This window comes from Triticum dicoccoides, chromosome 2A, assembly GCF_002162155.2.
Source record: "Triticum dicoccoides isolate Atlit2015 ecotype Zavitan chromosome 2A, WEW_v2.0, whole genome shotgun sequence".
Taxonomy (NCBI): Eukaryota; Viridiplantae; Streptophyta; class Magnoliopsida; order Poales; family Poaceae; genus Triticum; species Triticum dicoccoides.
The window spans coordinates 167,503,022-167,528,805 of record NC_041382.1 but is presented as its reverse complement, the minus strand read 5'-3'; positions in this window follow the sequence as shown (position 1 = coordinate 167,528,805).

Genomic DNA, 25,784 nt, shown 5'->3' with positions numbered 1-25,784 from the left:
CAAGACATGATGCTAAATTTTATTGTATGAGATGATCATGTTTTGTAACCAAGTTATCGGCAACTGGCAGGAGCCATATGGTTGTCGCTTTATTGTATGCAATGCAATTGCACTGTAATGCTTTACTTTATCACTAAGCGGCAGTGATAGTCGTGGAAGCATAAGATTGGCGAGACGACAATGATGCTACGATGGTGATCAAGGTGTCACGCTGGTGACGATGCTGATCACGACGGTGCTTCGAAGATGAAGATCACAAGCACAAGATGATGATGGCCATATCATATCACTTATATTGATTGCATGTGATGTTTATCTTTTATGCATCTTATCTTGCTTTGATTGACGGTAGCATTTTAAGATGATCTCTCACTAATTATCAAGAAGTGTTCTCCCTGAGTATGCACCGTTGCGAAAGTTCTTCGTGCTGAGACACCACGTGATGATCGGGTGTGATAGGCTCTACGTTCAAATACAACGGGTGCAAAACAGTTGCACACGTAGAATACTCAGGTTATACTTGACAAGCCAAGCATATATAGATATGGCCTCGGAACACGGAGACCGAAAGGTCGAGCATGAATCATATAGTAGATATGATCAACATAGTGATGTTCACCAATGAAACTACTCCATCTCACGTGATGATCGGACATGGTTTAGTTGATTTGGATCACGTAATCACTTAGAGGATTAGAGGGATGTCTATCTAAGTGGGAGTTCTTTAGTAATATGATTAATTGAACCTAAATTTATTATGAACTTAGTACCTGATAGTATCTTGCTTGTTTATGTTTGATTGTAGATAGATGGCCCGTGCTGTTGTTCCATTGAATTTTAATGCGTTCCTTGAGAAAGCAAAGTTGAAAGATGATGGTAGCAATTACACGGACTGGGTCCGTAACTTGAGGATTATCCTCATTGCTGCATAGAAGAATTACGTCCTGGAAGCACTGCTAGGTGCCAGGCCTGCTGCTGGAGCAACACCAGGTATTATGAACGTCTGGCAGAGCAAAGCTGATAACTACTCGATAGTTTAGTGTGCCATGCTTTACGGCTTAGAATCGGGACTTCAACAACGTTTTGAACGTCATGGAGCATATGAGATGTTCCAGGAGTTGAAGTTAATATTTCAAGCAAATGCCCGGATTGAGAGATATGAAGTCTCCAATAAGTTCTATAGCTGCAAGATGGAGGAGAACAGTTCTGTCAGTGAGCATATACTCAAAATGTCTGGGTATAATAATCACTTGATTCAATTGGGAGCTAATCTTCCAGATGATTGCGTAATTGCAGAATTCTCCAATCACTGCCACCAAGCTACAAGAGCTTCATGATGAACTATAATATGCAAGGGATGAATAAGACTATTCCCGAGCTCTTCGCAATGCTGAAAGCTGCGGAGGTAGAAATCAAGAAGGAGCATCAAGTGTTGATGGTCAATAAGACCACTAGTTTCAAGAAAAAGGGTGTCGAGTGGTAGGTGCGACATATGCCAACGGGTGGCTTATCATTGTGGGAGCCAGTAAGACGTCGCCGGTGCCTGGAAACGGGAGGAGGCGAAGACATGCACGCCGGCGAATCTTACCCAGCTTCGGGGCTCTCCGTGGAGATAATACCCCTACTGCTGCTCTGCGGGGTCTCCGCATGATCACTAGATGAACAAGTAGCTACACAATGCTCCTTGAGCTGTTCGGTGGGAGGAGGAAGAAGGGCACGGCTGGCTTGCTTCCCCTCCTTCTGTGTGTCTAGATCTAGCTGAGGGTCGAACCCTTTGCATGGGTGCCCCGGGGGGTTTATATAGGCCTACCCCCCGGGGGTACAATGGTAATCCGACTGGGCACGGGGCCCAGCCGTCTGTGACCGCGCTCGCCGGCTTCTGCGCCGACTGCTGGGGCCCGCCGGCTGGTGGGTCCCGCCGGCTACCAACTCCTTGGCAACAGGCAGGCCCCACTACCAAGGGTCTTGTCGATGGCTGGTTACTGTTGCCTCATCCTGATGACGAGGGCTTCGTCGAGGTAAGCGTGGCTACAGTGCCACCGTCCGGCGGGCGATTACCGTAGCCTTACCGCGTCTTGTCTCCTTAATGGGGCGTCTTCTTCGAGGGGGGAAGTGAGCCGGCTGCGGGGAGCCGGCCCCGTCTCGGGCCGACTGGGGGAGGCCAGGCCACCTTCGGGTGTCTCTCTGCCCGAAGGGGCCCACCGCCCATGGGCCGTACTGGTAGCCCGTCGTGGATGACATCAGGGTTAACATGGCAACAGTGCCGTGCCGGACGGGTCATGGCCACTCCATACGGTGCACTGTGCCAGGCGTGCTCCGGGATTCGGGGGTGGCAGGCTTTACTGTAGCCACGCCCCATCTCATCGCCGCTAGGTGGATGCAAACTTTGAGGGTACGGTCTCGACCGCTTTATGGGAGCTGGCTTCTTGGAGTCGGCCTCCTCATGGCCGGCTTCTTGGAGTCGGCATCTTGGAGCCGGCTTCTTCGAGTCGGCCTCCCATGGTTTTCTTCATGATGGGTAAAGTCGGGCCGCCTTCTTCGAGCTGGCCTGGGTGACAGCCAGCAAGGGGAAGGCGGCCCCACGTCTTGGATTCCTGAGAGCCAGATGGGCTCGTAATGTTTTCAGAAGGGCCAGGCGAAGCCGGCTAGGCTACCCATGGCTATTTACTCCGACAGTAGTCCCCGAAGCTGATCGAGCTTCGAGGCGGACAGAGGGACGAGAAGCTTGGTCAGCTTCCTATCCTGAAGAGCCGGCTTTGCTTGTGCACGCCGACTTCAGAGAGCTCCGGTTCTCGTAGGCAGGAATGCGGACCAAGTGGCAAGGAAATCCTGCCAACGCACGCGCGCGACGGGACCTCGCCACAGGCCCGGGCCCGCCACTCGCAGGCCTCGGTCCGAGCACGGATCTTCCATGGCCCACATGGACCGCTCGCCTTCCCGCGGCGGTTTTATTCCGCCATCATGGCACAGTAATCGCGGGACGTGGGGGAGTGGGCACGATCGATCCCCACGCTTCCCCACGCCGCGCCTCCTTGGTTCCGCCACGCGAGCCTATAAGTAGGGGGAGGAGGGGGAGCGACAGAGGTTCGCATGCTCTCTCTCGCTCCGCCCCTTCTCATCCTCCTCTTTTCCCCTCGTTGCCACCGCAACCTCCCGTCTCAGCGCCGCCGCGCCGCCACATCGTCTTGCTCCCATGGCGCTGGCGAGCTCATGGGATGGCTCCAATGTCCATGAGGACCATGTTGCGTTCCTCCACCAGACTCGGCGCCTGCCCGATGCCAACCTCGTGCGGGTTCGCCTGGCGCCAGAGATGGAGATCTCGCCGGCACCGGAGGAGGGCGAGCGGGTCGTCTTCCGCTCGCACTTCCTACGCGGCTTCGGCCTTCCGGCGAGCGGATTTCTACGCTCCTTCCTCGAGTTCTGCAACCTTCAGCCGCATCACCTCACGCCCAATGCGGTGATGCTGCTGTCGGCCTTCGTCTCCCTCTGCGAAGGCTTCTTGGGGCTGCTCCCCACGCTGGAGCTCTGGGGGGAGTTCTTCCAGAGCAAACTCGGCACCGTCGTCGCCGGCGTGCCCGCCCCCTGCGGGGCCTTCATCGCCATGAGGAGGGCGGGCGAGAACAACCCGTTCCCGCCCATCCCCCTGATCCAGTCGGTGAAGATCTGGCAGAAGTCATACTTCTACGTGAAGAACGTCGCTGAGCAAGGAGACCACGTCAACCTGCCGGCTTACGTAGCCGGCCCGCCGGCTGGGAGGCAACCCTCATGGAGTTTCCGGTCCCGGTCACTGTCTCAGGCTGGGAATGCTGCCGTCTCCCGGCTTCAGGTGATGATCCAGTCGGAAGGTCTGAGCGGGGCCGACTTGGTGGCCGCCTTCGTGGAGCGCCGGATATCTCCTCTCCAAAGCCGGCCCCACATGATGTGCCAGATGAGCGGCCGATTCGACCCATGCCGGCTGAGCACCAGGGAGATGCCTCATGCGGAGGTATCGTACATGGTAAACTACATCTCCAATTGCAAGCTCGCCGAGGACTGGCGATACGGCAAGGCGCCGTACTGTCGCGCCAACCCTCCGCCCATGGTAAGTTTTCCTTTTCTTCTTCTTGTTGGTGGCCGGCTTCACGATGGCCGGCTTCCGATCAGTCGGTTCTTCTTAGCAGAACCCTCTTCTCCCGTCGACGATCGGGGCAGCGGGGATAGAACGCCAGTACGCCCCCGACCGCACGGCGGACAATGTCGACGACCCGGACTTGGGGGCGGCCGCCATGGAAGACGCCGTCGTGGGGGACGACGCCGAGCCCGGGGGCACAAGGCTCACCGCCAGCTTCGAGGACTGGCCAGATGATTTCGAAACCGAAGTCGCCCCGCGTTGCCAGCCGGCGGCCGACCATCAAGACATTGGCTCGTCCATCGCGCCGGCTGCCTGCGGCGGTGCACAGAAGCGCCGGGCCGCTTCAAGCCTCTTCGGAAGTCGGCCGAAGAAGTCCAAAGCCTCCACCGCGGCAACCAAGCGAGACGAGGCGGCTGCGAAAGCGGCCCGCTTCCGCAAGGCAGTGAAGCAGCCTCAGGCGGTCTCAGCGTAAGTCGTCAATTGCCTTGTCGCATGCTCTACATCATTCTCTTCTTGTTCGAGCATTCTTCTTAATTTCTTCCGCTTGCTGGACAGGGCGCCGCTTTCCCTTGAGCGAGGTCCGGGCGGCTCCGTAGTTGGGCCGGCTGGAGGTTCTTCAAGCTCCCGCCGCGTGGACCCCCGCGCCGACCTCAGGGAGGCCACAGAGCGGAACGCCCGTGAAGCGCGGGAGGAGCACGAGGCAGCGGAGAAAGCGGCCGCCCAGGCGGCGAGGGAGCAGGCCGACGTGGCACCCAAGGCCCAGATGGAGGCGGCGACCGCGGAGACGGAGGCGGAGGGTTCGCGCAACCAGCCTCCGCTGCTCGCCATTCCCCTCCGAGCCGTGGCCCCGACACCCCATTGCCCTTGGTGGAGGAGATCGTCCAAGACCCACCGCTGATGGAGAGGGGGGAGGACCCCGTGGCCTTTGCGAGGAAAGCGCCGCCAGCAGCGCCAACCAGAGCGGGCCAAGGCGGCCAATCGTCAGCGGCGCCAGAGGGGCCGACCGGGGGTGAGCCGGGGAACAGAGCCGGCCTCGAGGTGCAGCCGGCGACGGGCCGGCGCGCAGGGGGAGGCGCCGCTCCACCGGAGTTGCGCCGAGTCGCGGGCGCAGGCCAGTCGGCTGAAGATCTGGAGGCGGCCAGCACCGCCACGTCCGAGTGGACTCCCAGCGGGGGGACTGGCGAGCTGAATGTGGCGGCTCAAGGGGTCCGGAGCCGGCTGCAAGCTCAGGCCGCCCTGCTGCAACAGTTTACCCAGGAGTTCCTGTCGACGCGAGCCACCATCCGGGTGAGTCCTTCATTCTTGGCCGCTTTGCTCTCTTAATTTCTTCCGTGGGGGCGCGTCAGCGCACCCACTGGGTGTAGTCCCCGAGATTCGGGCCGACTGCTGCGCAGTCGGGTCGGATCTCTCTTGACGGCTACCTTATTTTTGTCTCTTGTCTGAACTTCCAGGAATATCACAACCTCCGTGCTGCCGCCTTCAAGTCCCAGGCTTGGGAGTTGAGCCGGAGGACTGAAGACCTGGCTGACAGCCAAAGTAAGTACTCGATCTTGTCTGTCTCCTGTGGGGGCTCGTCAGCGCACCCACTGGGTGTAGTCCCCGAGATTCGGGCCGACTGCTGAGCAGTCGGGTCGAATCTTTCTTGACAACTCTTTTCTTATTGGTTTTTCTTTTTCTTTGTCTTCAGGGGCCAACGCCGACTTGAGGAAGGAGCTCGGCGAAGCAAAGGCCGCCCTTCATACCAAGGATGCCGAGTACGCTGCCTTGGTCCAGGAGCGTGATCGCCTGGCCAAGAAGCTGGCCGACCAGGATAAGAGCCACAAGGCGGCCCTACAGGCGGCGCAGGATAGTGAAGCCGCCCTGAAGGCAGAGTATGAGACCGAGGCGGCGAGCTGGGCTGAGACCCGGCGAGCCCTGAATGAAGGCTTCGGCCGGATCGAGGATTTGATCGACGGTAAGCCGCCTTCCTCGCCCCTCTCCTGCTCCTTGCCGCCTGGGTCTTTGGCTTAACTTGAGCTGCTGCTTGTTTTTTGGTGCAGACTACTTCCTCGGCTACTCCGCCTTTGCCGCCCAAAGCGTCGAGGCCCATCGCGAGGCGCGCCGTCAAGCGGGGGCCAACATCGCGCCGGATGCGAACCGGACGCTTGAGGAGCAGCTCTTGGCTGTCCAGGCGCGGTTGCAGCCGGCTCATCGGATGCTTCGCCGGCTCCAACGTGCCGGGGCGCAAGTGTTGGCTGCCCTCTGGCCCGGTGAGACGATCCCCGCACCCCAAGCCGGACTGCCGACTGGCTGGAGGTCGCAGTTGGTCGCTTTGAGGCTTGGAAGGCGTCGGCGGCCCGCCTCGGAACCGGGCGGGCGTTGGAGTTCGTTCGGGCTTGGTACCCAGGGCTGAGCCTGGACCAGCTGCGCACTTGGCGGATGGAGGCCGACGCGGAGCTGGAAGAGGTGAGGCCGGCTATCACCCAGCGGGCTTCAACGATCGCCGAGTGCACCGACATCAGCGTTTTTGCACCCGAGATCGATGATGACGGTGTTGCCCAGCCGGAGGAGTGGTTCGGGCTGAACCCGGCGGTGGACAAGGACTCGGCGGAGGAGATCGCCTCCAGCGACGAGGGCGAGGATGACGGGCAGGAGGACGACGAAGACGTCGAGCCGGCTGGTGGAACAACCGGCCGACCTCAGGCCGACCGTGCCTCCCGCAAAGAGGTGCGTGGAAGCGCGCCTTCTGCGGGAGGCGGTGACCAAGCCGAGGTTCGCCAGCCGGCCGCTCCTTCAGCCGGCACAACCGTCTCCGCCAACCAGCCCGGCTCCTCGGTCGCTCCGCCGGCTTGATCTGCCGTCCTTATTTTTCCTACTTGTTGTCTTTTGAACAATCTTCATTAAGTTTTCGCAGTTCCACCCACTGGGGGTGTATCCAAACTATGTTGAATGCTGGCCTCTCGGAGGTCTTTTATGTAAATATTATTACGTGCATGTTTGGTTTCCATTCGTGTATGCTTTTTATCCTTAGGCTTTTTCCTTTGCCGCCTTCCCTCTTTGGGGAGGCAAGTACTTGAGCTTTCTTGGATTGAAGTGAAGTGAATGGAAACCGGCCGGACGGCTACTCTGGTAGCCATTCGGCGGTGGGAGAAAAACCGGCTTTTGTTATATTAGTCCGTTAGCCCCTAGTCGTTTTTCGTGTGGGCACCCGTTCCTGCCTTTAACTCTTGCGAGTCGGACAGCCGGTTCTTCGAACTGCGACTTTTGGCAAGAGAAAGCTTGGGAGCCGGCACACTACTTGTCTGACTGCGGGTAGGACTTCTAATATAACTCCAGTCGGCCAGTCCCCGGGCCGACTAGTCGAACCCGGTGCCGGACGGAACAAGTAAATGAAATGACAAAGTCATAAGCATGATATTTTTCATTCATAGATAAGAGATGGCAGTCCCCGAGCCCTCCTCGGGGGGCCTATTGTCTCGTACTTAATACAAAAGTTGGCGTGATACATACTGCATTTCAACTGTAAAATCTTCAAAGGAGGTTGGCGTTCCATGGTTGTTCCGACTCCTTGCCGGAGTCGTCTCTCTTGCGTGCCTTCGGCTTCTGTGCATCGATCACGTAGTAGGAGTCGTTGCCTAGAGCTCTGCTGATGACGAAGGGTCCTTCCCAAGGGGCCGAGAGCTTGTGCTGGCCGGCTGTTCGCTGGATCAGCCGGAGCACAAGATCGCCCTCTTGAAAAGATCTTGGCCTGACCTTCCGGCTGTGGTAGCGGCGCAAACCCTGCTGGTAGATGGCAGACCGGCTGAGGGCTAACAGCCGGCTTTCCTCCAGCAGGTCTACGCTATCTTCTCGTGCTTCCTTGGCCTCCGCTTCAGTGTACATGGTTACTCGAGGCGAGTCAAACTCGATGTCAGTTGGGATGACCGCCTTGGCACCATACACAAGGAAGAAAGGGGTGAAGCCGGTTGACTTGTTTGGTGTAGTGCGCAGACTCCAGAGGACAGCCGGCAGCTCATCGAGCCACCAGCCCGCTGAACGCTCCAGAGGTACGACCAGTCGGGGCTTGACTCTAGAGGAAATGCTCCTTGTCCCCAAAAAGCACATCAATCTTGATTTTGCCAATGGGGGCGCAGGACAGGCCGGGTACGATGCCATGGAACACTGTTCGAGTAGGCATGAGCTGCTTCGTCTTGACATTTAGCTTCTCAAGGGTATCACGGTACAGGATGTTGATGCTGCTCCCGCCGTCTATCAGCACGCGGGAGAAGCGGGCAGCGCGTCTGTCTGTCGCGAGGGTGGCTTCCAGGACCAGCGCATGAGAGCCGGGATACGGCATCACCTCTGGATGGTCGGCCCGGCTCCAGCTGATGGGCTTTTGTGACCAATGCATGTGTCCGGCGGGGTTGGCAGCGACCATGCTGACTTCCTGGTGCTCTCGGCGTTTGCTGCGCCGGTCTTCGGGCTGGCTCGTAAAGACGATGTAGGTTGCTTGCTCGTCAGGGAACTCGTCATGCACGGCTCCGACTGCGGGCCGAGCCGCCGGAGGCGGCGGAGGAGGAGGCGGCAGGCCGGCAGGCGGAGGCGGCACGAGCCCCTCGCCTTTGGAAATTCGGGTGAGCCAATGGCACTTTCGGGTTGTGTGGTTGGACGGCTTCGCACCACTGTGGAACTTGCAGGGGGCGTCGAGAGTTTGCTCGTAGGAGAAGGCCGGCTGCCAAGCTGGCCGGCCGTCCTTGGGTTTCTTGGGCGCGGGCCGCCCTTCAGGCGGCATGTCTTCAACCGTGGCCACCTGCCGACTGGCGGGAGGCGGCGCGGGGCCCTTGCGCTTGTGGTCGTTCGGGTGTGTGCGTCGGCCGGGATCCCCAGCCGGCGTCTTGGGCGCCGGGTTGAGTACTTTTCCGGACGCGTCTACCCGAAGCTCGGTCTTCATTGAGGAGTCGGCGGTCGCATATTTGTCCGCTATGTCCAGAAGCTCGTCGAGGGTAGCGGGCTCGTCGCAGAGAAGCTTGTGCTTGAGGAGGGTACCTTCTCGGCACCCGGCTGTGAAGTATTCTATGGCTTGCACCTCGTGCACCCCCTCGCAAGAATTGCGGAGCTCGGCCCAACGCGTGAGGTAGTCGCAAGTGGACTCGGCCGGGCCCTGTACGCATAGGGAGAGCTGCCTGGGCTTGGGGGCCCGCTTGTAGGTGCTGGTGAAGTTGCGGATGAAAGCTTCGGTGAAATCTAGCCAGCTGTTGATGCTGAGAGGCTTGAGGCTGTTGAGCCAGGTCCGTGCCGTGCCTTGCAGCATGAGGGGCACGTACTTCATGGCAACGCGCCGGTTGCCGTTGGCTATGCTGACTGCCATGGAGTAGTCGATCAACCAATCTTCCGGCTTCATGGAGCCGTTGTACTTGGGCGTGTCTCTTGGGAGCGAGAACCCTTTGGGGAAAGGCTCGTCGCGGATGCGGGGGCCGAAACAAGGCGGGCCGACATCGTCTTCTTCTTCCAGCGCCAGGGATCGCACCAGGCGGTCGATCCGATGGCGGGCGTCGTTCTCGCCGACTCCTTCGCGGCGACCTAGTCGGCCGCTGAGAGTCGGGTGTGCCACTGGCGGCGGGGTGGGATATCTCTCTCCACGGGGTCGAGGCGGAGGCGGGTTGCCCCGCCATTCCATGGCTCGGGGATGGCCGTCCGCGTCTCGCTCGATGGAGATTCGGGTCCGGCTTCGGCTGGCCGCCGGCTCTTTCTCGCGCCGCGTGCGGGTGTTGCTCGTAGCCGGTGTCCGGGACGTCGCGCTGTGATCTCGGCGCGGGGGAGGGCTTCCCGCGCGGGCGTCGGCTTCGTGCCGCTATGCGGCTGCATCGATCAGCTGCTGGATGCGCCGGGTCATGTGGGGGAGGTCTTCGGCCTCCAAGCCGTCCAACTCGTCCACGACCGCCTGGGCGGCGCGCAGGTTCTCGAGTGGAGTGGCGTAGACTGGGCGGTCGACTCCCAGCATGTCGGCGATGACGGCGCCGCGTTGCTTGACAAGGCCGGCCCGGCTTGGCCCGCCTGGGGCCGGCGTGCCGAAGGCGGTGCGGTCAGCTTCGCGCTGGTAGGCCTCTGTGAGGCGTCTCATGGAAGCCAGCCTCCGGCCCTCTATAAGGAGGGCGAGGCGGCGTGCCTCCAGTGCTTCGTCATCGGCGTTAGCCGGGAGTGGGGTCGACAAGTCGTGGGCCGCCACGTGCGGGACGTCGTGGGCGCTCTCGCCGGCCGGGCCGCCGTGGCCGATGACCATCACTTCGGTGGTGACGGGATCGCAGCCGTCGGTCCGAGGAAGCGGGTCATTGTAGATCGCGACGTTGGTGGGGAAGGTGTCGAAGGAGGCCGTGTCGGAGTCGACAGGCATCGGGTTGGTGGAGCCAACCGACTCCAGATCCACAGCGGGCTCGCTGGAGACATGGAGCTAGCCGAGGAGGTTGGCGAGGTGATCGGTGCCTGCATCGGAGGCGAGCTCGTCGGAGATGAGGGTTTCGTCGGGGAGATCGGCGAGGCTGCTCGCCGCGCGGATGCTGGTGATGCCTTGCAGCGCGTCATGGCAAGCGCCATCGGGTGTGCCGGGCTGGCTACGCTCGCTGGGGAGGAAGAGGGTTCCCGTCTAGAACAGGTCTCCGGACGACGGTGCACCTGGCCCCACGGTGGGCGCCAAATGTCGGGTGGTAGGTGCGACATATGCCAACGGGTGGCTTATCATTGTGGGAGCCAGTAAGACGTCGCCGGTGCCTGGAAACGGGAGGAGGCAAAGACATGCACGCCGGCGAATCTTACCCAGCTTCGGGGCTCTCCGTGGAGATAACACCCCTACTGCTGCTCTGCGGGGTCTCCGCATGATCACTAGATGAACAAGTAGCTACACAATGCTCCTTGAGCTGTTCGGTGGGAGGAGGAAGAAGGGCACGGCTGGCTTGCTTCCCCTCCTTCTGTGTGTCTAGATCTAGCTGAGGGTCGAACCCTTTGCATGGGTGCCCCGGGGGGTTTATATAGGCCTACCCCCCGGGGGTACAATGGTAATCCGACTGGGCACGGGGCCCAGCCGTCTGTGACCGCGCTCGCCGGCTTCTGCGCCGACTGCTGGGGCCCGCCGGCTGGTGGGTCCCGCCGGCTACCAACTCCTTGGCAACAGGCAGGCCCCACTGCCAAGGGTCTTGTCGATGGCTAGTTACTGTTGCCTCATCCTGATGACGAGGGCTTCGTCGAGGTAAGCGTGGCTACAGTGCCGCCGTCCGGCGGGCGATTACCGTAGCCTTACCGCGTCTTGTCTCCTTAATGGGGCGTCTTCTTCGAGGGGGGAAGTGAGCCGGCTGCGGGGAGCCAGCCCCGTCTCGGGCCGACTGGGGGAGGCCAGGCCGCCTTCAGTTGTCTCTCTGCCCGAAGGGGCCCACCGCCCGTGGGCCGTACTGGTAGCCCGTCGTGGATGACATTAGGGTCAACATGGCAACAGTGCCGCGCCGGACGGGTCATGGCCACTCCGTACGGTGCACTGTGCCAGGCGTGCTCCGGGATTCGGGGGTGGCAGGCTTTACTGTAGCCACGCCCCGTCTCATCGCCGCTAGGTGGATGCAAACTTTGAGGGTACGGTCTCGACCGCTTTATGGGAGCCGGCTTCTTGGAGTCGGCCTCCTAATGGCCGGCTTCTTGGAGTCGGCATCTTGGAGCCGGCTTCTTCGAGTCGGCCTCCCATGGTTTTCTTCATGAGGGGTAAAGTCGGGCCGCCTTCTTCGAGCTGGCCTGGCTGACAGCCAACAAGGGGAAGGCGGCCCCACGTCTTGGATTCCTGAGAGCCGGACGGGCTCGTAATTTTTTCAGAAGGGCCAGGGGAAGCCGGCTAGGCTACCCATGGCTATTTACTCCGACAAAGGGCAAAGGAAAGAAGAAGGGGAACTTCAAAAAGAACAGCAAGCAAGTTGCTACTCAAGAGAAGAAACCCAAACCTGGACCTAAGCCTGAAACTGAGTGCTTCTACTTCAAGCAGACTGGTCAGTGGAAGTGGAACTGCCCCAAGTATTTGGAGGATAAGAAGGATGGCAAGGTGAACAAAGGTATATGTGATATACATGTTATTGATGTGTACCTTACTAATGCTCGCAGTAGCACCTGGGTATTTGATACTGGTTCTGTTGCTAACATTTGCAACTCGAAACAGGGACTGCGGATTAAGCAAAGATTGGTTAAGGACGAGGTGACGATGCACGTGGGAAATGGTTCCAAAGTCGATGTGATCGCGGTCGGCACGCTACCTCTACATCTACCTTCGGGATTAGTATTAGACCTAAATAATTGTTATTTGGTGCCAGCGTTAAGCATGAACATTATATCTGGATCTTGTTTGATGCGAGACAGTTATTCATTTAAATCAGAGAATAATGGTTGTTCTATTTATATGAGTAATATCTTTTATGGTCATGCACCCTTAAAGAGTGGTCTATTCTTATTAAATCTCGATAGTAGTGACACACATATTCATAATGTTGAAGCCAAAAGATGCAGAGTTGATAATGATAGTGCAACTTATTTGTGGCACTGCCGTTTGGGTCATATCGGTGTAAAGCGCATGAAGAAACTCCATACTGATGGACTTTTGGAACCACTTGATTATGAATCACTTGGTACTTGCGAACCGTGCCTTATGGGTAAGATGACAAAAACACCGTTCTCAAGTAATATGGAGAGAGCAACAGATTTGTTGGAAATCATACATACAGATGTATGTGGTCCGATGAATGTTGAGGCTCGTGGCGGATATCATTATTTTGTCACCTTCACAGATGACTTAAGCAGATATGGGTATATCTACTTAATGAAACATAAGTCTGAAACGTTTGAAAAGTTCAAAGAATTTCAGAGTGAAGTTGAAAATCATCATAACAAGAAAATAAAATTCCTATGATCTGATCGTGGAGGAGAATATTTGAGTTACGAGTTTGGTGTTCATTTGAAACAATGCGGAATAGTTTCGCAACTCACGCCACCCGGAACACCACAGCGTAATGGTGTGTCCGAACGTCGTAATCATACTTTACTAGATATGGTGCGATCTATGATGTCTCTTACTGATTTACCGCTATCGTTTTGGGGATATGCTCTAGAGACGGCCACATTCACGTTAAATAGGGCACCATCAAAATCCGTTGAGACGACGGCTTATGAACTGTGGTTTGGCAAGAAACCAAAGTTGTCGTTTCTGAAAGTTTGGGGTTGCGATGCTTATGTGAAAAAGCTTCAACCTGATAAGCTCGAACCCAAATCGGAGAAATGCGTCTTCATAGGATATCCAAAGGAAACTATTGGATACACCTACTATCACAGATCCGAAGGCAAAACTTTTGTTGCTAAATTCGGAAACTTTCTAGAGAAGGAGTTTCTCTTGAAAGAAGTGAGTGGGAGGAAAGTATAACTTGATGAGGTAACTGTACCTGCTCCCTTATTGGAAAGTAGTACATCACAGAAACCAGTTTCCATGACACCTACACCAATTAGTGAGGAAGCTAATGATGATGATCATGAAACTTCAGAACAAGATACTACTGAACATCGTAGATCAACCAGAGTAAGATCCGCACTAGAGTGGTACGGTAATCCTATTCTGGAAGTCATGATACTAGATCATGATGAACCTACGAACTATGGAGAAGCGATGGTGAGCCCAGATTCCGCAAAATGGCTTGAAGCCATGAAATTTGAGATGGGATCCATATATGAGAACAAAGTATGGACTTTGGTTGACTTTCCTAATGATTGGCAAGCAATTGAGAATAAATGGATCTTTAAGAAGAAGACTGATGCTGACGGTAATGTTACTATCTACAAAGCTCAACTTGTCACAAAAGGTTTTCGACAAGTTCAAGGGATTGACTACGATGAGACCTTCTCACCCGTAGCGATGCTTAAGTCTGTCCGAATCATGTTAGCAATTGCCGCATTTTATAATTATGAAATTTGGCAGATGGATGTCAAAACTGCATTCCTGAATGGATTTCTGGAAGAAGAGTTGTATATGATGCAACCGGAAGGTTTTGTCGATCCAAAGGGAGCTAACAAAGTGTGCAAGCTCCAGCGATCCATTTATGGACTGGTGCAAGCCTCTCGGAGTTGGAATAAACGCTTTGATAGTGTGATCAAAGCATTTGGTTTTGTACAGACTTTTGGAGAAGCCTGTATTTACAAGAAAGTGAGTGGGAGCTTTGTAGCATTTCTGATATTATATGTAGATGACATATTACTAATCGGAAATGACATAGAATTTCTGGATAGCATAAAGGGATACTTGAATAAGAGTTTTTCAATGAAAGACCTCGGTGAAGCTGCTTACATATTGGGCATTAAGATCTATAGAGACAGATCAAGACGCTTAATTGGACTTTCACAAAGCACATACCTTGACAAAGTTTTGAAAAAGTTCAAAATGGATCAAGCAAAGAAAGGATTCTTGCCTGTGTTACAAGGTGTGAAATTGAGTAAGACTCAATGCCCGACAATTGTAGAAGATAGAGAGAAAATGAAAGATGTTCCCTATGCTTCAGCCATAGGCTCTATCATGTATGCAATGCTATGTACCAGACCTGATGTATGTCTTGCTATAAGTCTAGCAGGGAGGTACCAAAGTAATCCAGGAGTGGATCACTGGACAGCGGTCAAGAACATCCTGAAATACCTGAAAAGGACTAAGGATATGTTTCTCATATATGGAGGTGACAAAGAGCTCATCGTAAATGGTTACGTTGATGCAAGCTTTGACACTGATCCGGACGATTCAAAATCGCAAACTGGATACGTGTTTACATTAAACGGTGGAGCTGTCAGTTGGTGCAGTTCTAAACAAAGCGTTGTGGCGGGATCTACATGTGAAGCGGAGTACATAGCTGCTTCGGAAGCAACAGACGAAGGAGTCTAGATGAAGGAGTTCATATCCGATCTAGGTGTCATACCTAGTGCATCGGGTCCAATGAAAATCTTTTGTGACAATACTGGTGCAATTGCCTTGGCAAAGGAATCCAGATTTCACAAGAGAACCAAGCACATCAAGAGACACTTCAATTCCATCCGGGATCTAGTCCAGGTGGGAGACATAGAGATTTGCAAGATACATACAGATCTGAATGTTGCAGACCCATTGACTAAGCCTCTTCCACGAGCAAAACATGATCGGCACCAAAGGTCCATGGGTGTTAGAATCATTACCGTGTAATCTAGATTATTGACTCTAGTGCAAGTGGGAGACTGAAGGAAATATGCCCTAGAGGCAATAATAATGTTATTATTTTATTTCCTTATATCATGATAAATGTTTATTATTCATGCTAGAATTGTATTATCCGGAAACATAATACTTGTGTGAATACATAGACAAACTAAACGTCACTAGTATGCCTCTACTTGACTAGCTCGTTAATCAAAGATGGTTATGTTTCCTAACCATAGACATGTGTTGTCATTTGATTAACGGGATCACATTATTAGGAGAATGATGTGATTGACATGACCCATTCCATTAGCATAGCACCCGATCGTTTAGTACGTTGCTATTGCTTTCTTCATGACTTATACATGTTCCCATGACTATGAGATTATGCAACTCCCGTTTGCCGGAGGAACACTTTGTGTGCTAGCAAACGTCACAACGTAACTGGGTGATTATAAAGGAGCTCTACAGGTGTCTCCAAAGGTAAATGTTGGGTTGGCATATTTCGAGATTAGGATTTGTCACTCCGATTGTCGGAGAGGTATCACTAGGCCCTCTCGGTAATGCACATCACATATGCCTTGCAAGCATTGCAACTAATGAGTTAGTTGCGAGATGATGTATTATGAAATGAGTAAAGAGACTTGTCGGTAACGATATTGAACTAGGTATTGAGATACCGACGATCGAATCTCGAGCAAGTAACATACGATGACAAAGGGAACAACGTATGTTGTTATGCGGTCTGACCGATAAAGATCTTCGTAGAATATGTAGGAGCCAATATGAGCATCCAAGTTCTGCTATTGGTTATTGACCGGAGACATGTCTCGGTCATGTCTACATTGTTCTCGAACCCGTAGGGTCTGCACGCTTAAGGTTTTGATGACAGTTATATTATGAGTTTATGAGTTTTCATGCACCGAAGTTAGTTCGGAGTCCCGGATGTGATCACAGACATAACGAGGATTCTTGAAATGGTCGAGACATAAAGATTGATATATTGGATGGCTATATTCGAACACCGAAAGTGTTCCGAGTGATTTCGGAGAAAACCGGAGTACCGGAGGGTTATCGGAACCCCCCCGGGAGAAGTAATGGGCCATATGGGCCTTAGTGGAGAAAGAGAAGGGCAGCCAGGGTGGGCCGCGCGCCTCCTCCCCCTGGTACGAATTGGACTAGGAGAGGGGGGGGGCGGCGCCCCCCTTTCCTTCTCCCTCCCCACTTCCTTCCCCCTCCTAGTAGGAGTCCTACTCCTACTAGGAGGAGGACTCCTCCTTGGCGCGCCTATAGGGCCGGCCGGCCTCCTCCCCTTGCTCCTTTATATACGGGGGAAGGGGGCACCCCTAGACACACAAGTTGATCCACGTGATCATTTTCTTAGTCGTGTGCGGTGCCTCCTTCCACCATAATCCTCAATAATGTTGTAGCAGTGCTTAGGCGAAGCCCTACGACAGTAGAACATCAAGATCGTCACCACGCCGTCGTGCTGACGGAACTCTTCCCTGACACTTTGCTGGATCAGAGTCCGGGGATCGTCATCGAGCTGAACGTGTGCTAAAACTCGGAGGTGCCGTAGTTTTGGTGCTTGATCGGTCGGGTCGTGAAGACGTACGACTACCTCAACCGCATTTTCATAACGCTTCCGCTGTCGGTCTACAAGGGTACGTAGATCACACTCTCCCCTCTCGTTGCTATGCATCACCATGATCTTGCGTGCGCGTAGGATTTTTTTTGAAATTACTACGTTCCCCAATACCTTCCTAGAGAAAGAGTTTCTCTCGAAAGAAGTAAGTGGGAGGAATGTAGAACTTGATGAGGTACCGCCTCTTGAACCAGAAAGTAGCTCAACTCAAGAAGATGTTTCTATGGTGCCTGCACCGACTAGAGAGGAAGTTAATGATGATGATCATGAAACTTCGGATCAAGTTGCTACTGAACTTTGTAGGTCCACGAGGACACGTACCACACTGGAGTGGTACGGCAACCCTGTCCTTGAAATCATGTTGTTAGACAACGGTGAACCTTCGAACAATGAAGAAGCGATGGGGGGCCCAGATTCCAACAAATGGCTTGAAGCCATGAATTTCGAGATAGGATCCATGTATGAAAACGAAGTATGGACTTTGACAGACTTGCCCGATGATCGGCAAGCTATAGAGAATAAATGGATCTTTAAGAAGAATACTGATGCGGATGGTAACGTGACCATCTATAAGGCTCGGCTTGTTGCTAAGGGTTATCGACATGTTCAAGGGGTTGACTACGATGAGACTTTCTCACCCATAGCGAAGCTGAAGTCCGTCCGAATCATGTTAGAAATTGCGGCATTCTATGATTATGAGATATGGCAAATGGATGTCAAAACGACATTCCTTAATGGTTTGCTTAAGGAAGAATTGTATATGATGCAGCCGGAAGGTTTTGTCGATCCTAGGAATGCTGACAAGGTATGCAAGCTCTAGCGCTCAATCTATGGGCTGCTGCAAGCATCTTGGAGTTGGAACATTCGCTTTGATGAGATGATCGAAGCGTTTGGGTTTACACAGACTTATGGAGAAGCCTGTGTTTACAAGAAAGTGAGTGGGAGCTCTGTAACATTTCTCATATTATATTGATGGGAAATGATATAGAATTTCTGGAAAGCATAAAGGCCTACTTGAATAAGTGTTTTTCAATGAAGGACCTTGGAGAAGCTGCTTACATATTAGGCATCAAGATCTATAGAGATAGATCGAGACGCCTCATTGGTCTTTCACAAAGCACATACCTTGACAAGATATTGAAGAAGTTCGATATGGATCAGTCCAAGAAGGGGTTCTTGCCTGTATTGCAAGGTGTGAAATTGAGCACGGCTCAATGCCCGACCTCGGCAGAAGATAGAGAAAAGATGAGTGTCATCCCCTATGCCTCAGCCATAGGGTCTATTATGTATGCCATGCCATGTACCAGACCTGATGTGAACCATGCCATAAGTTTGGTAGGGAGGTACCAAAGTAATCCCGGCATGGAACACTGGGCAGCGGTCAAGAATATCCTAAAGTACCTGAAAAGGACTAAGGATATGTTTCTCGTTTATGGAGGTAACGAAGAGCTCATCATAAAGGGTTACATCGATGCTAGCTCCACGCAGATCTGTTGACTAAACCTCTTCCGCGAGCAAAACATGATCAACACCAGAACTCTCTGGGTGTTTGATTCATCACAATGTAACTAGATTATTGACACTAGTGCAAATGGGAGGCTGTTGGAAATATGCCCTAGAGGCAATAATAAAGTGGTTATTATTATATTTCCGTGTTCATGATAATTGTCTATTGTTCATGCTATAATTGTATTAACAAAAAACTGTAATATAGGTGTGAATACATAGATCGTAATATGTCCCTAGTAAGCCTCTAGTTGACTAGCTCGTTGATCATTAGATGGTCATGGTTTCCTGACCATGGACATTGGATGTCATTGATAACGGGATCACATCATTAGGAGAATGATGTGATGGACAAAACCCAATCCTAAGTGTAGCACAAGATCATGTAGTTCGTTTGCTAAAGCTTTTCTAATGTCAAGTATCATTTCCTTAGACCATGAGATTGTGCAACTCCTGGATACTGTAGGTGTCAGGGATATACCCCGCGGCGTAAACCGGCCGGTAGTTAACCCGGCCAGGACTTGGCGGTTTATCTGAAGACCCCGCTGACACTTGGTGAGTTACTGGCGACCCGCCCTGACCTGGTGGTTTACAAGCAACCCACTTGGTCATTATGACTCACTGGTGATCCAGCGTGCGGGACAGACGGATGACAAGGCCCAAGGCCCAGAAGGCCGGTTCACGTTTAATGGTGGGCCGGTTTAAGAGGAAAGGCATGAGGAACGTTTATCTTACAAGGAGTTGAGACCTGGACTTGTATCTGGTTTGTATTAGAGATAGACTAGTCCTAATCCTAATAGGACTCTACATGTAACCCGCCCCTCCAACATATATAAGGAGGGGCAGGGCTCCTCAAAAGGAGAGAAGATTGACAAGTTCCATAAGTTGGACAAGTTAGGTTTAGACAATAGCTCTCAAGATAGAGCGCTCTTATAATTGTCATCATCATTAATATCAATGAAGCAGGATGTAGGCTTTTACCTCCACCATGAGGGGCCGAACCTGGGTAAAACATCGCGTCTCTCGTCCCGCTCAACCCCTCTCAAGCTACCACATAGATGCGTTGGCCTCGCGACTAAGTCCTAACACTAAGGACATCTGCCGTGACAATTCCACGACAGTTGGCGCCCACCGTGGGGCTTGCGCACGGTGGTGTTGAGTTCTTGGAGGGATCTTTTCTAGGGTTTCGAGAAGTTTGCAATTTTCCAGATGAAGAAGAACCAGTTTGAAAAGATCAGCTTCAAGATTTATGATATGTGAAAGAGAAACTAGAGTTGCAAGCGGCCTGCTGCCGTCGTCTTGAGGTTCATCTGAAGAAGTTTTTTGAGCCGCCGAAATCAACAGGGATCAAGTTTTTGCGGCGACTTACTAAGAGAGCGGCTCGACGAATCTGCCGACTTGATTAAAGATCAGGAAATCGCCAAGGTTGACAGAGTGATCCATCAATTTTTGGAGCGTTGCAGCGTGTCGCCGAGACCGACTGGGATTCCATCAATTGCATCAATCCGGTCGGCACGTCGGTTTACTCGGCGGCTGTTGGAATCTTTTCTCTGCACCTAGCGCTCAAGTCCCAAAGGCTACTGGACAGATCTGCTTCGTTCGTGTACTGCATATAGTGTCACGCGTGTTTGACCTAGAAACTTCACGCGTGATTCACCTTTACCTAACCGCAGCCGCGGGCCAAAGGCGGCCGTAATATTCGTTGCTATTCCAGTTTGATGGACTGTGTCCCACGCCGGGTAAGCTACTCTGACTGCTACAACTACCAAAGGAAGCTATACTACCAAACAAAGATGACAGTGATATGGTCAGCTGCTTTTCCACCAAATAAAAAAGAAGGGCATGCAGTCAGCACAAGTTCCCAGGCCAATTATTGCAAAAAAGGTTCGTCTCACGTGAAAGACTAGGCTGATTCACTATTCCTCAAATTGCCAAAGCCATGATCGGTCTGCTCGCAAAGATCAAACTAAAAAAAAGAGGGACCGAGGCCACGACCCGGAAACGGATAAGCAAGGCTACAAGTGTGTGCAAGGCTACAACGAGGCAGAGAAGCACAAGGCCCTTGGGCGTCCGGGCATTGATCCCAGGATGGCTGCTAAGCAGAAGAAGAAGCCCACTATGGCCGAACCCAATGCACCAAGGTAGGAAGCAGATCCCATTGTCTTCCCAACTAGCATGCCTGGCTCGAAGCCAAAGGCCCGGTCAACCGCTTCAGAGCTGAAGAAGACGAGGACTGTTAAGGCTGAAGCAAGGAAGAGAAAACATCCTGAAGCCTCTGCTACTGCTCCCTCCAAGAAGAAGCGGAAGACCAAGAAGGAACAGGCTGCTACCACAGAGCCCTTGATTGTTGAACCCATCTCCATGGTTCGCCCTGACGCTGAACCTCAAGAACGTCAACTGACTGTCCATGAGCCTGCTTTCACAGAGGCTCATGAAGCTGAAGACTTTCCAGCAGCTGATCCCATCGGTGCTGAAGACATTGGTCACCATGACCATGTTGAAGATGATGCAGCTCTTCCTTAGCTCGAGCACCAACAGGTATCATTGCCTGTGCTAACGCACATCGAACTCATCAGCATTGGTCGTCCTCTGACGCCAATTGCTCAGGATGCATCATGGGCTGATAGTCCACAAGCACAAGAGGAAGAAGACTTTGAGGCCCAGCCAACTCCAACTCCACAGGCATTGCCAGCGTTACGCAGGCTTCGCAAAGGACCAAGGCCTCCAGTCTCTGAGTCTGAAGCTAAAGCTGCTGAAGACATTCGGGCTGCATCAGCCGATGAAGAAGAAAGCCCAAAAGCTGCTACTCCCCTGTCCCACCAAGAAGCTATTCTCGAGGAGAACGTGACTGTGACCGACCCTCCAGCTCGTCAAGTGGAGGTTGAGAATCTTGAGGCTGCCACCACCAACACCAATGAAGCCACTAACGCTGTCATGGCTGAAGCTAATGTGGAGCCTTCACCAACCCAAGCACTAGAAGTCAGCAAAGCCACTGATCCCACTGCTTCTGTTCCTGCGCCTGCTGCTGGTCCTTAGTTCGACTATCATGTTGAGCACGGGCCTCAGGTACAGAAGCCAATCCCAAGATTGCCAGGTTTCCAGGTCCTGCATCAGCACCTGGATCCTTCAATGTCAATGGCTTTAGAGCAGACAACACTTTCTTCAATAGCTCCAGGAACCCCTACTCAAGGGAAAGAATATCATCTGATCGGTTCTGGAGCTATCCGCAGCGAAGCTATTACTCCTGCATTCTATACAATCAAGGTCGCATCTTCCCACACAAGCGTCTTGACATTGAAGCAATAGCTGGTCTGCCCTGCCTGGAAGAAGCTCTGGATTGCTTCAAAGAGGTTGGATTGCTGCCGTTCGTCACCGACCAAGAGCATTGGAATGAAGAGTTGCTGCTCCAATTCTATGCCACACTTCACATCCGCGGGTACAATAGAGATCCGAAGACTTGGGTCCTGGAGTGGATGACAGGAAACGTTCATCACGAAGCCAAAGCCTTTGACATCATTGAGCTCACTGGTCTACCCACTCCTGGCGATCTCTACGAAACTGGCTGTCAGATCCATAGTGAAGCTGTGGAAAGCATCTTTCAGAAGCCTGAACCCAACATGAGTCAGATGCTCAGTATGATGAAGCCATTGCCCCAAGATGCTGCATATCCCAAAGAGTTCTTTGTTGAAGACCTTGAGTATCTGCCAAGGACTATTTATCACATCATAAGGCGAACTCTCTGGCCCATCAAAGGACACTCTCCACATGCCAAGCTGGAAGGTGCAATGAAGACCTTGGTCTTCTATATTCTTCATGGCAAATGCTTCAATGCATAGGACTTCTTCATCCGCCAACTTGCTGCATCAGGCTCTGATCTTTTTGGCTTGAAGTTCTACGCTCGATGGATAATGCGGCTGATCAAACTCCACTCCATTATCTCATATCAACCATTTGCTCGCAATCATCGGATCTTTCTGCCTGATGTGGATATGTCTATTGAAGCCATTTATCCTGAGCCTGCCAAGGAACCTCTAAGTCTTCAGAATGCGGAGCATCAAAGTTTTTCTCAGAACATTGAAGGAGTTGAAGCAGTCACTCGTGTATATCCTTTGGTTGGAACTACACGTGCACCACATCCTACTCTCACTGAAGCCACTGATAGCACAACTGCCCAACGACCCAAGAAGCGCACTCGTGTTCTCAATGACCGAGAGCTTCTTGTGGCTCTTCATCAGAAACAGGATAGGCATCATGACTGGCTGAAGCGCCAAATGCAAAGCCTCTTGGTGGATGTTAACCGCATTCGCAATCTTGCCACCAAGAATGCCTTTGTTGCACACGAAACCTCTCGACGCACCTGGAAAGGGCTGACGCTAATGTGCTCGGAAGATGATCTTCAAGAGGATGGCTTCTCTGAATGCTTCAAGTTTGCCTCCACACCTCCTCGAAGGGCAGTGCTGTGAAGAACTCCATCTCTTGAAGACTCTGAGTTCTCTTCCTCTGCTGCAACTGTGAATGCCAGAGTGATCGAGGATGAAGACAATGCTACTTCACCGCCACCTCCTTCAGCACGCTTTGACACTGCTCCAAGTTCTTCTGCACCGCCAAACACCACCGACGACCCTGCTGCTTCACCTACTCTTCATGGGAACGAGTAGATGCTCTATGTCTTCAAACCTTTTTGGTCCTTACTGACAAAAGGGGGAGAAGCATATGAGTTTGATAGTCTTCAAGCGGGTCCATATGGGCGGGTGCTTTATATTTTGCTTCGTGTTTACAACTCTCGTTTTGATACACTTGGTTCTTTGAGTTGTAACACTTAAACTCGATGGTTGTCTGCTACTTATTTGCCACTTTGTGATGCGATGATAAATTCCGCATGTGCGATGATAAATTCCGCACTTAGATCATTTTGCAGACATCCATTTTCCATTATGCATGTCATTATCTTCATTACCTTCACATGCATAGTGGATTGCCATCATAAGTTGAAGAGGATCTCCACAAGCACAACCTGCCATGTGCATTTGCATTCCCAAAGCAAATTACTTATATGCACATCTTCAGGGGGAGCCCTTGCAACTTATGAAGACAATTCCTTATCTATTACAATTTCACATATTATATTCCCCGTTGAAAACTTCAACTAGTTTGTCATCAATCACCAAAAAGGGGGAGATTGTAAGTGCATCTAGTGCCACCCCTAGTTGGTTTTGGAGTATTGACGACAAACTTAGTTGAGGGACTAATGTGTTTGTGAGAATTGCAGGACAACACAGGTAGAAGTCCCTCATTGATTCGGTTTTCCTACTAGAGATGACCCCTAAAAATGTATGAAGACATTGATGTCAAAGGTGGTATATGAAGATATTCACATTGAAGACTATGACAAGAGAAGACATCGCATGAAGCCTATGGAGCTCGAAGACTTAGATCTTTCGTAGTTCTTTTTCTTCTTTGATTGAGTCATAGGAACCACCGTACTGTTAAGTGGGGTCCAAGTGAACCAGTCAGAATGACTGAAGTGATGCTTAACCAAAACCTATGTCTTCGAGTGAAGACTATGAGAGTGAATCTTGTCCAGAGTCGGACAAGTCAGCTTTGCTTGTAGCACAAGTAAAGTTGCCGTGTGAGTTTGAAATCTGACTGTTGGAACACGTGTCAGTTCCTTAGTGACCCAGGGTCATTTCGGACAAATCAGGTCGGGTTGCCTAGTGGCTATAAATAGCCCACCCCCTACAACCATAAACGGTTGGCTGCTCTGAGTTAGAGTACGACTTTTGTCGTTTGAGAGCAACCCACCTCGAAGCCTTTAAGAGAGAATTCCTTGCGAGGATAAAGCCCTAACCACCCAGAGCTAAAGAGTGTTAGGCATCACTTAAGTCTTCTTGTCTGTGTGATCTGAAGACTTATTACACTTGAGGACTGTGAATCCTCCAGCCGGTTAGGCGTCGCGTTCTGAGCATCCAAGAGACATTGTGGATTGCCGGTGAACGAAGTCTGTGAAGGTTTGGGAGTCTACCTTGAAGACTTACCAGAGTGATTGGGCGAGGTCTGTGTGACCTTAGCTCAAGGGGAATACGGTGAGGACTGGGTGTCCTAAGCTGCATGTTCAGGACTGGGTGTCCGGGACTGTGTGTCCTAAGGTTTAAATACCTAGCCGCCCCAACCAAACATACAGTTGTCACAGCAACTGGAACTAGTCCAACAAATCATTGTCTTCAACGAGTCACTGGTTTCATCCTTCCCTTCCCTTTACTTACTGTTGGTCCTTGTGAAGTCATCGTATGATTGCACTATCTTTTGTCTTCACTGAGTGACTGTGTGTTTTGTTTGGCTTCATAATATCTTCCTACCTGATCCTTACTACATTGCTGCTATTAGTCATTGTGCTTTCACTCCATTGAATACTTGACTCTGGTTTGCCTAGTGTAGTCTACCTTCCGCTGCATGGTAATAGGTTTATTTCTATTGTTTGTCTTCATAACTTCCACGTTTTGAAGACTTTCATAAAAATCGCCTATTCACCCCCCCTCTAGCCGATATAACGCACTTTCACTCTAGTAAACCCTTTGGGTGTTGGTCACATGTCGATGTGAACTATTGGTGTTAATCACATGGTGATGTGAACTATTGGTATTAAATCACATGGCAATGTGAACTAGATTATTGACTCTAGTGCAAATGGGAGGCTGTTGGAAATATGCCCTAGAGGCAATAATAAAGTGGTTATTATTATATTTCCGTGTTCATGATAATTGTCTATTGTTCATGCTATAATTGTATTAACAAAAAACTGTAATATAGGTGTGAATACATAGATCGTAATATGTCCCTAGTAAGCCTCTAGTTGACTAGCTCGTTGATCATTAGATGGTCATGGTTTCCTGACCATGGACATTGGATGTCATTGATAACGGGATCACATCATTAGGAGAATGATGTGATGGACAAAACCCAATCCTAAGTGTAGCACAAGATCATGTAGTTCGTTTGCTAAAGCTTTTCTAATGTCAAGTATCATTTCCTTAGACCATGAGATTGTGCAACTCCTGGATACTGTAGGTGTCAGGGATATACCCCGCGGCGTAAACCGGCTGGTAGTTAACCCGGCCAGGACTTGGCGGTTTATCTGAAGACCCCGCTGACACCTGGTGAGTTACTGGCGACCCGCCCTGACCTGGTGGTTTACAAGCAACCCACCTGGTCATTATGACTCACTGGTGATCCAGCGTGCGGGACAGACGGATGACAAGGCCCAAGGCCCAGAAGGCCGGTTCACGTTTAATGGTGGGCCGGTTTAAGAGGAAAGGCATGAGGAACGTTTATCTTACAAGGAGTTA